General features: G+C 43.9%; 1 pseudogene; it reads right to left on the reverse strand.

Moving 5' to 3' along the window:
- Positions 1 to 484: 484 nt before the first annotated feature.
- LOC129493502 (zinc finger protein 705A-like) lies at positions 485 to 9,730 on the reverse strand (annotated as a pseudogene).
- Positions 9,731 to 15,612: the final 5,882 nt, after the last annotated feature.

Below are 15,612 nucleotides of genomic sequence, written 5' to 3' on the forward strand. Positions count from 1 at the left end.
CACTTTTCTGATGAGAAATCTATTAGATTTCTCCACAGTGATTTTCAAGTTTGATAGCTCCTCAATGTGAGAAACTTAATGTCAACTAAGAAATGAATTACCACTAAAGAATTTCCTCCTTTCAAGATGCTAACCATGTTTTGTCCAGTGTGAAATCTCACATGTGCCACAAGTGTTGCTCTATGAAGGAAGGCTTTCTCATGATTTTTCATTGCATAACTTCTCCAGTAAGAAGTATTTGGTATTCCAAGAGAATTCACTGCCCTTGGAAAAACTTTCCCTTCTTATTTAGCTTATAAAGGCTTTCCTCTCTTATTTTCCATTTAACAGCATTTTATCACTTTGTTTTCTTGTGAACATCAAGCTTGGGGCTTGGCTGAATGTTTATTCGCAGAAAATACAAATAAAGGGTTCATCCAAGTAAAGTTTTCTTATGTCATTTGACAATAAATTGTAAATAAAAACATTTTCGCACTGAATGCAGAGTTAGAGATTCTCTACCTGAAAGTCCCACATGTTTTAAGTTAAAGCTGTTGCTGAAGACTTTTAGTTTATTATGTTGACAGTTTCAGCTCTCTCATGTCATATATGATCAGATCACTAACAAGTCTTTGGTACATACATGTCATACAATTTCTCTTCCGTATGAATTTGTTGATGTGGACTGAAGAATAAAGGTAACCGAAGTATCTTCCATGTTGATTACAGTATTTCTTCAAAATGTAGAGTCCTTTGGCATGTTTAGATGCTACAACTACAGCTGAAGTCTCTTCCGCTTTCCTAACACCATGTCATCTAAAGTCAGAATATGTTCTGAAGAAGTTTATAATTTTCTCTCCAGGGTGAATTTTCTGATGCTATTTAAGATTAGTACATTGACTGAAGTCTTTCCCACATAAATGGCATTCATGTGGCTTTTCTCCAGTGCGTGTTTTCTCATATCATCTAAGGTCAGAAGACAGACTGAAGGCCTTCCCACATAGAAGACAAGTATGTGGTTTCTCTCCAGTGTGAATTCTTTTGTTTCCTCTAAAGCCAGAGCTTTGACTAAAGGCTTTCCCACTTTTATCACATTCATAACACTTTTTTCCAAGGTGAGTTCTCTCATGTCTTCAAAGGTTAAAGGATTGAATAAAAGCTTTCCCACATTGATGACATTTATACGGTCTCTCTCCCATGTGAGTTTTCTCGTGTCTTCTAAGGTGAGAACACTGAGTGAAGGCTTTTCCACATAGATGACATGCATATGGCCTCTCTCCAGTGTGAGTCATCTTGTGCCGTCTAAGGTGAAAGCAATTAGTATAGGCCTTTTCACATAGATTACATTGATGTGATTTACCTTTAGTGTGAATTTATTTATGTGGTTTAGGGGACAACTGATTACTAAGGGATTTTCCACACTGTTTGCTGACATAGGTTTTCTTTCCACTATGAGTTAACAAACACTGAGTTATTGTGGAACTGTGAGTGCAATCTTCTCCTGAATCATTACATTCAAAAGGATCCTCCAGAATGAGAGAGTTCTCCTTTGTGGACAAAGATTAAAAGTCTTAATGGTTTACCCACATACATCTATATATTCATTTCACTACCTTTGAATCCTAGACCAACCATTCAGTGGTAGACCCCAGTTGAAATCTTTCCAATGTTACTTACGTGAAAGGAAATTAAATTTTGGGACCCCAAACTCATTTAACCAAAGGGAAAAATCAAGCTGGGAACTGGGTCATACAAACCTGCCTTCCCCTTCTGGTTCCTAAATAATATGGCTACAAGATGAAAAGCTACACTCTCCACCCCTCCCATATTTTGCCCACAAGGAAATTCCTCATTAGCTGTTAAAATTACACCATGGCAATACAAACTGATAGCTTGTCTTTACAGGTGCAGTCATCCCCAGTTCACCTGACACAAATGCATATCTGATTGTTTTCCTGCCCCATTTGCCTATGTTGTCTTATGTAAAATGCAGCTTTCCTGCATTATTCCTCTGCCTCATTTGTTTATATCATCTTATGTAAAAAAATCCAGATTCACTGAGCCAGAAAAATGCATGAATGACTATTTTTTCTACCCACCTTTTACATGAAAATTCTGTACTTCTCAATATCCCACCCTTTCCCCTTTAAATTTGGAGCCTTCAAAATCATCTTTGGAGAAAGGCATACACCTGTCCCCTGGGTGCATGTCCTTAACTTTGGCAAATAAATCTCCTAAAATGATTGAGACTTGTCTCGTCATTTTTCTCGATTGACACTTGCATACACATTATCTCCTGCAGACACAGATACGATCTCTTCTGTAAGATCCCAACTGCAGGCCGGGCGCGGTGGCTCACGCCTGTAATCCCAGCACTTTGGGAGGCCGAGGCGGGAGGATCACAAGGTCAGGAGATTGAGACCATCCTGGCTAACGCAGTGAAACCCCGTCTCTACTAAAAAATACAAAAAAAAATTAGCCGGGCGGGGTGGCGGTCCCCTGTAGTCCCAGCTACTCGGGAGGCTGAGGCAGGAGAATGGCGTGAACCCCAGGGGGCAGAGCCTGCAGTGAGCTGAGATCGTGCCACTGCACTCCAGCCTGGGCCACGGCAAGACTCTGTCTCAAAAAAAAAAAAAAAAGATCCCAACTGCAGAGTTATTGCATTAATTGTGATGATATCAATATCTTTCAGTGTCTGGGCATGAGCAATGTATATTCACTTGTTCTATTTTAGAGATCTCATGTTATGATTTAGAACACAGGTCAATTCATTCACTAAATTCAAAGTATCCAATTTTTTTTTGCTTAGAAAGCACTTAATGCCACCCTAATTACACTCAGGTGATTGTGATTCATTACTAAATTAACCCATTACCATGTCTTTAACTTAGATGACTGGGGTACACAGCTATAAAACTTACCATTGTCATACTGGTGGATGCATCTTTTCTGATGACAGGATGCATGGATATCATGTGTTTTTTCTTAAGGGCACTTTCCCTGTCTGAAATAATTGAAAAATAAATTGTTACATTGGTATTATGGTAATAAAATTGTTTGAAAAGGCCCAAGGCCCATTTACTATTTTTCAAAAATTGACACTTAGATGTGGCAAGTGTGTCAAATGAAGAAACTACTTGAATAGAAGAAATAGATTGTACAGTGTCAGCAATTAGAAAAGATTTTTAAAATTAAAATGTGAAAAGAGTTAAAATGGAGATGAGCTATCAGGTAAACAGAGGGATAGTCTTCACAGGGGTATCAGGAAGAGTCAGCATGTGAAAGTTTACTACATTTTAGAAATTATCACTCATTTAATAAAACCACTAGTTAATATTCAACTGATATTGTTTATTGACAAAGCACCTCCTCCTATTAGAGCACAGGACCCTGTTGCTTACCTGGAATCTGGTCTTGAAGAAATTCTCTTCCTTCTTGCCACAGCTCATTTCCTTGCTCCAGCTGCAAAATTATGTAGGATTTGCTTATCTGGTACCCTGTTAGTGGAAAGAATACACGTGTTTTGAGTTCACTGCCAATAAATGTGCATTATCACCAAGTGTAAGGCAGGCTATCAAGGAAGAATAAAAACAGTGAAGTCAGCTCAGGCCACAAGACCTAGAACACAGAAAACTCCCCAGGATTTTTCTGACCCAACATGAGACTAGAAAATAAATCCAAACCAAAAGTCCATCAGGAAAAAGAAATTCAAAACAGTTAGGATCTATGAATGCTGAGTCCATGCCTAAGTTCCAAGACACAATGCATAATACACAGTCTTTTCAGAAAGAGAGTAATTAAATCTCTGCACAGTGTGTTTATGATTATTCTCATGCAGCATGAAAAAAGACATTCGATTTACAAAAATAATTGGTGTTCTGTATGGAAAAGATATTGCTATTGTTTTCACTAATTGGTCTCAGCCTAAGCATAGTGACTAAAGCAGAAGAGTAATTTAGAAAATATTTAATTTAATACATTGAAAATATTCATTAAGTTCCCAGGTCTGTTCTGAGTATTAGAGACTGAGTACCAAAGAAACTATGAAATCCTTGTCAAGATTACATTCTAATTGAGTGACAAACTAAATAAAATAAAATAACAAGAAAGATATTTCTTTCAGAAAGATTTAGAGAGTTCAAACTTTTTTCAGATGAGATCTCTGAGAGAATCAGAGAAGAGATTAGAGTGAGATATAGGGAAACTGTTCTAACACTTATTGAATGAATGAGTGAATGTGTGTCTACATACATACCTGAATGTTGAGGGACTCACTGAGGGACACCAGGTGACTGATATTTTCCAGCATCACATCTCTGTACAGCTTTCTCTTGGATGTGTCCATCATGGCCCACTCTTCCTGGGTGAAGTCAATAGCTACATCTTCAAAAGTCACTTTCTTCTAAAACATCACACACATTTTAGTTTAGACAGAGAAATCCCTTTCAATGTCCAAAAGTGGAAGGCTGAGATGACATAGCTAGGAGCTGGGTATGCAGAATACTCAGTGTTTTGGGTTCCAGCCAGTTCATTCTCAGTACTAAGCTGGTATCTGCCTTTCAGATTCACTCACAGAGACATACCTACTCTGAATCCATTAAACTTTACTATAAAGAAGTATCACATGAGGTGTGGCCTAATATAACCCAGATATTTTTCAGTAATGTGTTAATCACCTCTACATAACTGATTATTAAATTTTCACTTAAACATTCATAAATAAAATGAAATTCACCATGAATTTCAAGTAAATTACAGATTTGTCACAAGGCAACTAACCATGATTTACTAATTTTTCAACATGACTGTGATGAAATACATTCCTTCCTTCCTTCCTTCCTTCCTTCCCTCCCTCCCTCCCTCCCTTCTTTCTTTCTTGCTTTCTTTCTTGCTTTCTTTCTTGCTTTCTTTCTTGCTTTCTTTCTTGCTTTCTTTCTTTCTTTCTTTCCCCTCTCTCTGGCCCAGGCTACAATCTACTCAGCTTGCTGCTGCCCACGCCGCGGACTGCCTGTGACTGCCGGCGCCCGCCACCGCTGCCTGCCTTTTCTCCTTTGGATGCAGGCACGCGTTCGCCATCTTGGCCACGCTGGTCGCCAGCTCCTGACGCCGAGTGCTCTGCCCGCCTCAGCCTCCCGAGGTACTGGGACTACAGACAGAGTCTCGCTCACCCAGTGCTCGGTGTTGCCCGGGCTGGAGGGCGGTGGCGTGGTCTGGCCTCGCGGCAACCTCTACCCCCCGGCCGCCTGCCCTGGCCTGCCAGGGTGCTGGGATTGCAGCCCCTGCCCGGCCGCCGCCCCATCTGGAAGGTGGGGAGCGCCTCTGCCCGGCCGCCCCGTCTGGGAGGTGAGGAGCACCTCTGCCCAGCCGCCCCGTCTGGGAAGTGAGGAGCGCCTCTGCCCGGCCGCCCCGTCTGGGAAGTGAGGAGCGCCTCTGCCCGGCCACCCACCGTCTGGGAAGTGAGGAGCGCCTCTGCCCGGCCACCCACCGTCTGGGAAGTGAGGAGCCCCTCTGCCCGGCCACCCACCGTCTGGGAAGTGAGGAGCGCCTCTGCCCGGCCACCCACCGTCTGGGAAGTGAGGAGTGCCTCTGCCCGGCCGCCCCGTCTGGGAAGTGAGGAGCGCCTCTGCCCGGCCACCCATCGTCTGGGAAGTGAGGAGCGCCTCTGTCCGGCCGCCCCGTCCGGGAAGAAGTGAGGAGTGCCTCTGCCCGGCCGCCCCGCCCGGGAAGAAGTGAGGAGCGCCTCTGCCCGGCCGCCCCGTCCGGGAAGAAGTGAGGAGCGCCTCTGCCCGGCCGCCCCGTCTGGGAAGAAGTGAGGAGCGCCTCTGCCTGGCCACCCCCGTCCGGGAAGAAGTGAGGAGTGCCTCTGCCCGGCCGCCCCATCTGGGAAGTGAGGAGCGCCTCTGCCCGGCCGCCCTGTCCGGGAAGAAATGAGGAGCGCCTCTGCCCGGGCGCCCCATCCGGGAAGAAGTGAGGAGTGCCTCTGCCCGGCCGCCCCATGCGGGAAGAAGTGAGGAGCGCCTCTGCCCGGCCGCCCCATCCGGGAAGAAGTGAGGAGCGCCTCTGCCCGGCCACCCACCGTCTGGGAAGTGAGGAGCGCCTCTGCCCGGCTGCCCCGTCTGGGAAGTGAGGAGCGCCTCTGCCCGGCCGCCCCGTCTGGGAAGTGAGGAGCGCCTCTACCCGGCCGCCCCGTCTGGGAAGTGAGCAGCGCCTCTGCCCGGCCGCCCCGTCCGGGAAGAAGTGAGGAGGGCCTCTGCCCGGCCGCCCCATCCGGGAAGAAGTGAGGAGCGCCTCTGCCCGGCCACCCACCGTCTGGGAAGTGAGGAGCGCCTCTGCCCGGCTGCCCCGTCTGGGAAGTGAGGAGCGCCTCTGCCCGGCCGCCCCGTCTGGGAAGTGAGGAGCGCCTCTACCCGGCCGCCCCGTCTGGGAAGTGAGCAGCGCCTCTGCCCGGCCGCCCCGTCCGGGAAGAAGTGAGGAGCGCCTCTGCCCGGGCGCCCCGTCCGGGAAGAAGTGAGGAGCGCCTATGCCCGGCCACCCCGTCCGGGAAGAAGTGAGGAGCGCCTCTGCCCGGCCGCCCCGACCGGGAAGAAGTGAGGAGCGCCTCTGCCCGGCCGCCCCATCCGGGAAGAAGTGAGGAGCGCCTCTGCCCGGCCGCCCCATCCGGGAAGAAGTGAGGAGCGCCTCTGCCCGGCCACCCACCGTCTGGGAAGTGAGGAGTGCCTCTGCCCGGCTGCCCCGTCTGGGAAGTGAGGAGCGCCTCTGCCCGGCCGCCCCGTCTGGGAAGTGAGGAGCGCCTCTACCCGGCCGCCCCGTCTGGGAAGTGAGCAGCACCTCTGCCCGGCCGCCCCGTCCGGGAAGAAGTGAGGAGCGCCTCTGCCCGGGCGCCCCGTCCGGGAAGAAGTGAGGAGCGCCTATGCCCGGCCACCCCGTCCGGGAAGAAGTGAGGAGTGCCTCTGCCCGGCCGCCCCGACCGGGAAGAAGTGAGGAGCGCCTCTGCCCGGCCGCCCCACCCGGGAAGAAGTGAGGAGCGCCTCTGCCCGGGCGCCCCATCCGGGAAGAAGTGAGGAGCGCCTCTGCACAGCCACCCATCGTCTGGGAAGTGAGGAGCGCCTCTGCCCGGCCACCCACCGTCTGGGAAGTGAGGAGCGCCTCTGCCCGGCTGCCCCGTCCGGGAAGAAGTGAGGAGCGCCTCTGCCCGGACGCCCCATCCGGGAAGAAGTGAGGAGCGCCTCTGCCCGGCCGCCCCGTCCGGGAAGAAGTGAGGAGCGCCTCTGCCCGGCCGCCCCGTCCGGGAAGAAGTGAGGAGCGCCTCTGCCCGGACGCCCCGTCCGGGAAGAAGTGAGGAGCGCCTCTGCCCGGCCGCCCCGTCCGGGAAGAAGTGAGGAGCGCCTCTGCCCGGCCGCCCCGTCCGGGAAGAAGTGAGGAGCGCCTCTGCCCGGCCGCCCCGTCTGGGAGGTGAGGAGCGCCTCTGCCCGGCCACCCATCGTCTGGGAGGTGAGGAGCGCCTCTGCCCGGCCACCCATTGTCTGGAAAGTGAGGAGCGCCTCTGCCCGGCTGCCCCATCTGGGAAGTGAGGAGTGCCTCTGCCCGGACACCCATCGTCTGGGAGATGAGGAGCGCCTCTGCCCGGCCGCCCATCATCTGGGAAGTGAGGAGCGCCTCTGCCCGGCCACCCATCGTCTGGGAAGTGGGGAGCACCTCTGCCCGACCACCCATCGTCTGGGAAGTGAGGAGCGCCTCTGCCCGGCCACCTATCGTCTGGGAAGAAGTGAGGAGCGTCTCTGCCTGGCCGCCCCGTCTGGGAAGTGAGGAGCCCCTCTGCCCGGCCGCCCCGTATCTGGGTAGAAGTGAGGAGCTCCTCTGCCTGGCCGCTCCGTCTGGGAGGTCTACCATGGAGGCCAGAAGCAATGTGGGGGCTGGACGTGGTGGCTCACGCCTGTGGTCCCGGCACTCTGGGGGGCGAGGCGGGTTGATCACTTCGGACTAGGAGTTCGAGACCAGTCTGGCCAACTTGGCGAAACATGAAGAATACAACAGACAAACCAACCAACCAACTCAATGACAACAAAACAGGTCTACCCTGGAGTCATACTCTAATTTTTTCTATTTTCCTCCCTTTCTGATCCTTTATCCCACTTTCTTTTTCTTCCTCTTCCCTCTCCCTCTTCTTTGTCAAATAGAGGATTGAGTTATTATCACTGATCCATATAAAGTCCCTCTCTCATTTATTTTAACTCCCACCCCCATTTCTATTCCCCGACTTCCCATGTGCAACCTTCCTAATATGTTTGATATGCATCTTTTTGTTTGTATGTATTTTTAGAAAATGTTTATTGTTTTTGTATGCAAAAAAAATTAATAAAAAATAAAAAAAAATAAAAATAAAAAAAAATAAATAAATTATTTCTCTAGATGAACAACAGGTTTCTCACCAATCGAATGGTTAAAAGACCTATTATGCGTTTTGAATAATCTAATGAACTAATAGAAAACATGTATCCTATCTAGCAAATATTTATTAAATATAAGTCATTGGTCCCTTATTCATTAAAAAGTTAGAAAGTAATGAACCAGACTCCAGCATTCTTCAGAACTGAACAAGCTTTATGCAGAATATAAGATTCAATTCATACATATAGTCTCTCTAATGTTATGTAATTCAGGTGTTCATGACAAGGCTTAAAGAAAGTCTAGTAGCACAAGACAAGACCGCTGAGGCTGCTATACTGAGGAAGTCTTAGTCTGATGATTTCTGTGATATGAAGCCTCCTGTTCTCAACTTTCTCTCGGCAATCCAAACATCAGTTATCATTGTTTCTCTTTCAAATTTACCTTGTCACTTCACTTGTTCAAAGATTTAAAAAGCCTCTTTATTGTTTTTTTTATTTTCTAACCAGCCCTTATTCTAACCAGCATTTCCAGCATTTCCACAGAACCCTAAATTGTACTCTATCTACTATATTCCTTCTTCTGAGTGTGCAACCATAATTAAATAATTATATTTCTTATATGTTACTTTCAGTTACCAGAAGGAAAAAAGGTTAATTACCAAAAGGTAAAACGAATGGGGATAAGAATAATAATGACTTCTTTAGTTGTCCTTTCACAAAGTTTTTAAAAGCTCAAATATATTCTATCAAACTCTTCTTTTCCCTCAACACTGCACAGCTCTTGCCCAAGTCCTATCACACTGGATTTATTGAACTCAGCTGCTAGAACATCAGACTCATTGTTGGGCTGTGATATTCTGCTCTTCACTCATCTCTATCACCTGCATTTATCACAATCCTAAGTCTATTTCAGCCAACAGTACAGTTAATGTGTCAATTATTTCCCTATGAGATTACAGGATGGATAGAAGAAAAAGAAACATATAAATGAAATCTCTCATATCTTTTTTAGTAAATAGTCTTAATAGGAGCTGGAATAAAGTAGTGTAATATTAGAAATTATATTGATAATTTAGGAGTCTTTGACACATGATACCCAACCTAGAGTCCTGAGAAAACTTAATTGGAGACCAGATACCTGAAAGCCTACTGATTGCATTTGGAACACCCAGGCTGGGTGGATTTTGCATCGTAAAAACAAAACGAAAAAAAGAATAAAAATGAAACACCCATGCAAATTAGAGAAAACTGCCCATTTGCCAGCAATATGGGTATAATTTCAGTAGAAAGAGGCATCCCCTACTCACCAGTGGATGCATGGTCAAGAACTCAGTTTCTCTCTGTCTTCCTCTGGATTTCCACTTGCAGACACTTCAGGCACTAAGAAAAGCTGAGGTTGGAGAAAGAACATGTGAGACACCAGTCTTGTGCACAATTTTCAGATCAACCTGTGATGAAAAGCCAGACTTTCACTGAAGTGTGACACCACCTGCACCACAGCCTAACCAACAGACAAAAACACGAAGAGGCCTCTCCTCTTTTCCCATGGTCAAAATTAGGAAGCCTATGACTATAGTTGCTAATAAAGAAGGAACACAGATATCTTGTGAATGAGAACATCAAAAGCACTGAGTTTTGTATGTTAATTGGCACAAGTCCAGATATTCAATTCCCTCACTGATTTTAAAACACAGGGATCCCTGACTCCATCCACATGTGGAATATGATTTCCACCTATAGATAAACACTGTGGGATTTCTCAGATTTTATTATCCTAGCTTTATGCCCTAGCAATGTTTCTCCAACACCCATCACAGCCCTCTGAAGCCTTATTCCACTTTTACTTTCTCTCAACTCTGACTTTTGTATTTCCCCTTGGAACTTGGAAAAAATCAAGTAAAAATCTGTTTTAGGGTCGAGTGCGGTGGCTCATGCCTGTAATCCCAGCACTTTGGGAGGCCAAGGCGGGTGGATCACCTGAGGTCAAGGGCTCGAGACTAGCCTGGCCAACATGGTGAAACCCCATCTCTACTAAAAATACAAAAATTAGCTGGGTATGGTGGTGCTTGCCTGTAATCCCAGCTACTCAGGAGGCTGAAGCAGGAGAATCGCTTGAACCCAGGAGGCAGAGATTACAGTGAGCTGAGATCCTACCACTGCACTCCAGCGAGGGTGACAGAGCGAGACTCCGTCTCAAAAAAAGAAAAAAATCTGTTTTAGGATGGGGATAATCAATTCAGGGATTTATTTCATTTAGAGGGTCAACACTCCCATCCTGCTAATCTAGCCCTTAAAATCTCTTGCATCAGAAATTAGCAGGAGTACCCTGAGTCATGGTGTTTCTGTCCTGTGTATACAGCCAAAATCCTCTAGGATGCTCAGAAAATACAAAATGACTTAGGGGTGGCAGAAATTTAGCAGCTCAATCTGATATTTTACTAACATGGTATCTAAAATTCTTGCAATCATGGTTTATATTAGTCTTTGTTAGTTGCAATATCTCTGATTATCATGATACATATTTGCTGAGAAATACCAATGGCCATGTATATAGTCATACATAGATATGTAGGTATATAGGTGCATATATTTATATGAATGTATGTGTTTGAGACAGGGGGAAACATGCATGTATTATTTCCCTGCTAAAAATATAAAAATAATTAAATATATTTTAGGTACAAATGATAATTATGTATCAGAAGCAAAAAACTTACTGACCCATTTGTACATGAAGTCCAGGAAAAATAAAAAGGGTAACTTTGTATTAATTGTGACATTGTGCTTACAGATGTACATATATTTCCTTATTTAGCCCTCATAGTAACCCTGCTGATTATAGCTTATTTACCAATTTAATAAATGATCAACAGAGTTTGAAAAATATGACAAAATTACAAAATTAGAAAATGACCCAGCAATACTCTTAATTATATTCTCCCTGTCACTGCCTCTTCTTGCTTTTTGACAAAATTACTCCCTTAACCAAGGTTCTCTATGATTCTGGGGACTCCAGCATTTAGAACCCAGTTCCCAAACATCATTGTGTCTATTTTTACTGCCACATTTAATGCACATTTACAGATTTCAACAAGCACTTCTCAATATCAACATTTTTCTTATTCCTTGGACTATTTTCTACATCTGTTCATCAAGACTCCAGTAACATACGAATCCATCTGCCTGTCCCTTCCATGAATGTACCTGACAGCATATATATTATGTAGTCTATAATTCAAGCAGAACAGATATTCCTTCAAAAAAATAAGATATTAGAGAATGCCTACAAAGCTTCAGTGAAACCAGCTGTAACCCTTAATATTATTACCATGTAAACTCTTCCTTGAATATCAAAATAAGATTCTGGCTTTAGAGAATACTTGTGTGTAATTATAACCCAAACATGAACTAAAAGTAATTTAACTGGTCATATACAGACTGTGCCAGGGACAAAAAAGGACAAATATTATAAGAAAGTTAAAGCATACTTATTTCATAAACGACTTTTTTGTGGAATCTATAAAAATTATTTCAAGATATAGAGATTAAATATATTTCAAAACACATACATACACAAGCAATCTTCAGGAGAAACTTTTAAAAACTTATGTTATGGGTCTAAAATTTTCATTAATTCATGGGAAAAAATGTATTGACAAACTTCTTACCAGAGCAGGAATAACAACTTATGTATTTGGTGACTTCAAGATGAGAGCCTGCACAGCTTAGTATCTCCCTCCAGATGTCTCTCTCTTTTTTTTTTTTTTTGGCGGAGTTTCGCTCTTGTTGCCCTGGAGTGCAGTGGCGCGATCTCGGCTCACTGCAACCTCTACTTCCCGGGTTCAAGCAATTCTCTAGCCTCAGCCTCCTGAGTAGCTGGGATAACAGGTACGCGTCATCGTGCTCGGCTAATTTTGTTTTTTTAGTCAAGATGGGGTTTCTCCATTTTGGTCGGGCTGGTCTGGAACTCCTGACCTCAGGTGATTCACCCACCTCCGCCTCTCAAAGTGCTGGGATTACAGGCATGAGCCACCGTGTCCAGCCCAGATCTCTTAAAAAGTCATGAGGAAGGAGCCATTCTGCATCCTCAATATTACCTTAATATTTTAAGAGCACCCGTAACAATTAAGAGGCCGACTTATGACTTCCTAGCCCTTTCACAGCTATTTAAACACACCTTAGTGAAGTACTAGGAATGCAGTATTAGATCTCAAGTTCCTGGACAACAAAACCATGTTCTCCAACAGATCTTCGGTAAAAGTAGCTGATGTCTATATTCTTTTGCCTGTCCTTTCTCTTCCTTTTAATTCAGAATTGCAGTCTCAAAAAGTGATATTATTTAGTAGATTCTCTCAGTTCTCAACACCAGTGCTATACAATGTTGAGTGACATCTCAGGTGCTAGGGAAACAGCAGCTGACATTCTAGCAATGCACAAATAGAAAAGCAAAGATCACCACAGAGTAAAAGAGAATAATTTTTTTAAAGTATGAAACCAAAACGAATATGTATCAGATTACACTATAAATGGAAAATCCTATTATCTTGACTGGATTGCAAGTCAAAACCTCTCATGGCTTCCAACATCCAATATATTCAAAGCAGTTCAGGAATGGTGAAAGTGGAATGGAATTTAAAATCATTCTAAGGTTTTATGTGTGAAAGCACCATGCCCTCAAACAAAATATTTAAAGTGCATAATGAACACTGCATACAAAGTTTGTGTAACAGGAGAGAGGAAAAATCTCACATTTTTAAAAAAGGAATATGCAATATATTTACATACAATAAAATAAAATTAAGTTAAAATAACAGCAATGGAAGACAGAATGTAACATCTGAAAATCAAGGGAGAAATCTATTTTAAATAAACTTGGCACAATTTTTAAAGTTATGAAAAATAATAATACCTGAATATAGTACATAAAAGTACCAATACAATAAAGCTAAAACAATATCCATGGAAAAATTATTTGCTATACATTATTTAAAAAAAAATCTAAGTACTTACCTCAATAAGGTAAATGAATGAAATTTAAAAATTGCTTGAGAAAATCTATGAAAGGAAATGAATATACAGAAGCAGAATATAATTTAACTATAAAACACACAAATAGAATTTAAAAATAAGTGACAGCCAACATGCCCAACACGATTTTCTGTGATTAAATAAATTCTCTATATCTGCATTGTCCAATGCAGTAACTACCACACATATGTAGTTACAAAATTTCTAGTTTGGCCATGAATTTGGCTATTACTACTAAGGATATGCCATTTACTTATTTAATTATAATTAATTTACCGTTTATAGTCACACGTGACTAGTAGTTACTATATTGGCCAATGCAAATCTAGAATCTTGGAGGAGGCAGTTGAAATAATGAGATACGGTCAAAACAAAAATGGAAAAGGCATACAAATAGTCGACACAGAATACGAGAATGTGAAGTAATAATTCACACAATAAAATTTAATAATGACCTGCTGCCTCAATGGGACAAATGTCTAATGATATACAAGGCTTGTCTTGTTACAGGTAGAAGAGCATGAGCAGGGCAGGAGAGGGCTCTTCCCCTACCCACTAGAGACGTCAGGTGATGGCCTGTCAATTATCACATTGCCTCTCTAAAAATGATAATTAGGCAGCACCAGAGAGAGGCCATTTCCTGATGGTCTACACCTGTTAACATCAAAAATGTTAATTAAATGCAGACCCCAGGAAGAAGCAACTTCTTAGGCATGCATGTTAAGAGACAAAAATGACAAAGTATAATCTTCCGGGGGCACACTCCACCGGAAGAGGAAAGAAAGCCACAAATGGACATGCATATAACTCCCTAAACATACCGTGCATGCTCAATTCCAAAGGGTAAGGAAAGCACTGTGCATGCCAGAATCTCTCCCTAAAGGAAGAATCATGGAAAAGAGACAAACCCATCACAGGATCAAGGTTAAAGGCCCTTCTCTTTTCTCTCTTGGACCTTCAGGCATCCGCTTGGGTCTCTTCCAAGAGAATTTTCCTTTCCTTCCTGTTCTAAAGCCATTTTAAATAAACTTCCACTCCTGCTCTGAAACTTACCTCAGTCTCTTTTTCCGCTGTATGCCCCTCAGTCAAATTCTTTCTTCTGAGGAGGCAACGACTGAAGCTGCTTATGGACCCATGCAGATATGCTGCCAGTAACTGGAATCCCTTCAACTGGTAACAGTATCATTGTAAGGGAATGAGGCCAGTTCACATCTCAGTGCTTGGAGAACTCACCAGAACTAAAAAGTTGGAGGATGCAGTGAACTTATCTACCTTCCAAGGCAAGTCCCAAAAGCAAGCAGAAAGACTCTCTTTCCTCAAGGTCTTAAACTCTTCAGATGCTCCTTCTCTGGGAAAATGCATCCTCTGATTGGCTTCCCCTTATATACAAAAAAAAAAAAAAAAAAAAATTAATAAAGCTAATCACCACTACATTCCAAGAGACATGCCCTGATTGCACAGACACTGAACCTAATCAAAACTTCATTCTGGAGACACACCCTGTTCAATTTGATTGCATTTTTGAGACAACTACTAAAAACCCTTACATAAAGTTGGAAACCAAAGAGTTAAGGCTATTTTGAAGGAAAAATAGGAAGATTCATTCCTCTTTTTATTCATAAGTACTTTTGAGTGTATTATATGTACTAGAAAGCATTCACAGTCAAGGGATACAACAAGAAACCAGACAAACTAGAGTCTTATGGAGACTCTATATTCTAAAATTCTTTGGAGGTAAACTGGCCTTGAAAATAAATGGAAGGTGAATATATATAAAAAGTTTCAATGTTCATGATGATGTAAAACAATAAAATATATTGCAGAAATGAAGTCAGGAAGTGTTGGGGGTCATGTGGTACTTGTAAGACTACTGGTATTGTCTGAAAGTCAAGCAGGCTGCAGAAATTTAGGTAACTAAAAGCAAAGCAGATGCTAATAGAAGACAATGAAGAAAGGGCCTCAAAGACATTTCAGAGACCTTGGCTGGTGGCAGTCCCTCCCTTCAAAGGCCTGGAGCCCTAGGAGGGAAGAATGGTTTTGTGGGCTGGGCCTAGGGCTACACCACCATGGGCAAGTGCAGGACAGTGCTCACAGCATTCTAGATCTCAGCCACTCCAGCTCCAGCCACGGCTAAAAGGACCCCAGATACAGTTTGGGCCACTGCTTTAGAGAGTGCAAGCCATAAGCCTTGGCAATTTCCATGGGGTTTTAAACCTGC

The sequence above is a fragment of the Symphalangus syndactylus genome, chromosome 11 (assembly GCF_028878055.3).
Source record: "Symphalangus syndactylus isolate Jambi chromosome 11, NHGRI_mSymSyn1-v2.1_pri, whole genome shotgun sequence".
Classification (NCBI taxonomy): Eukaryota; Metazoa; Chordata; class Mammalia; order Primates; family Hylobatidae; genus Symphalangus; species Symphalangus syndactylus.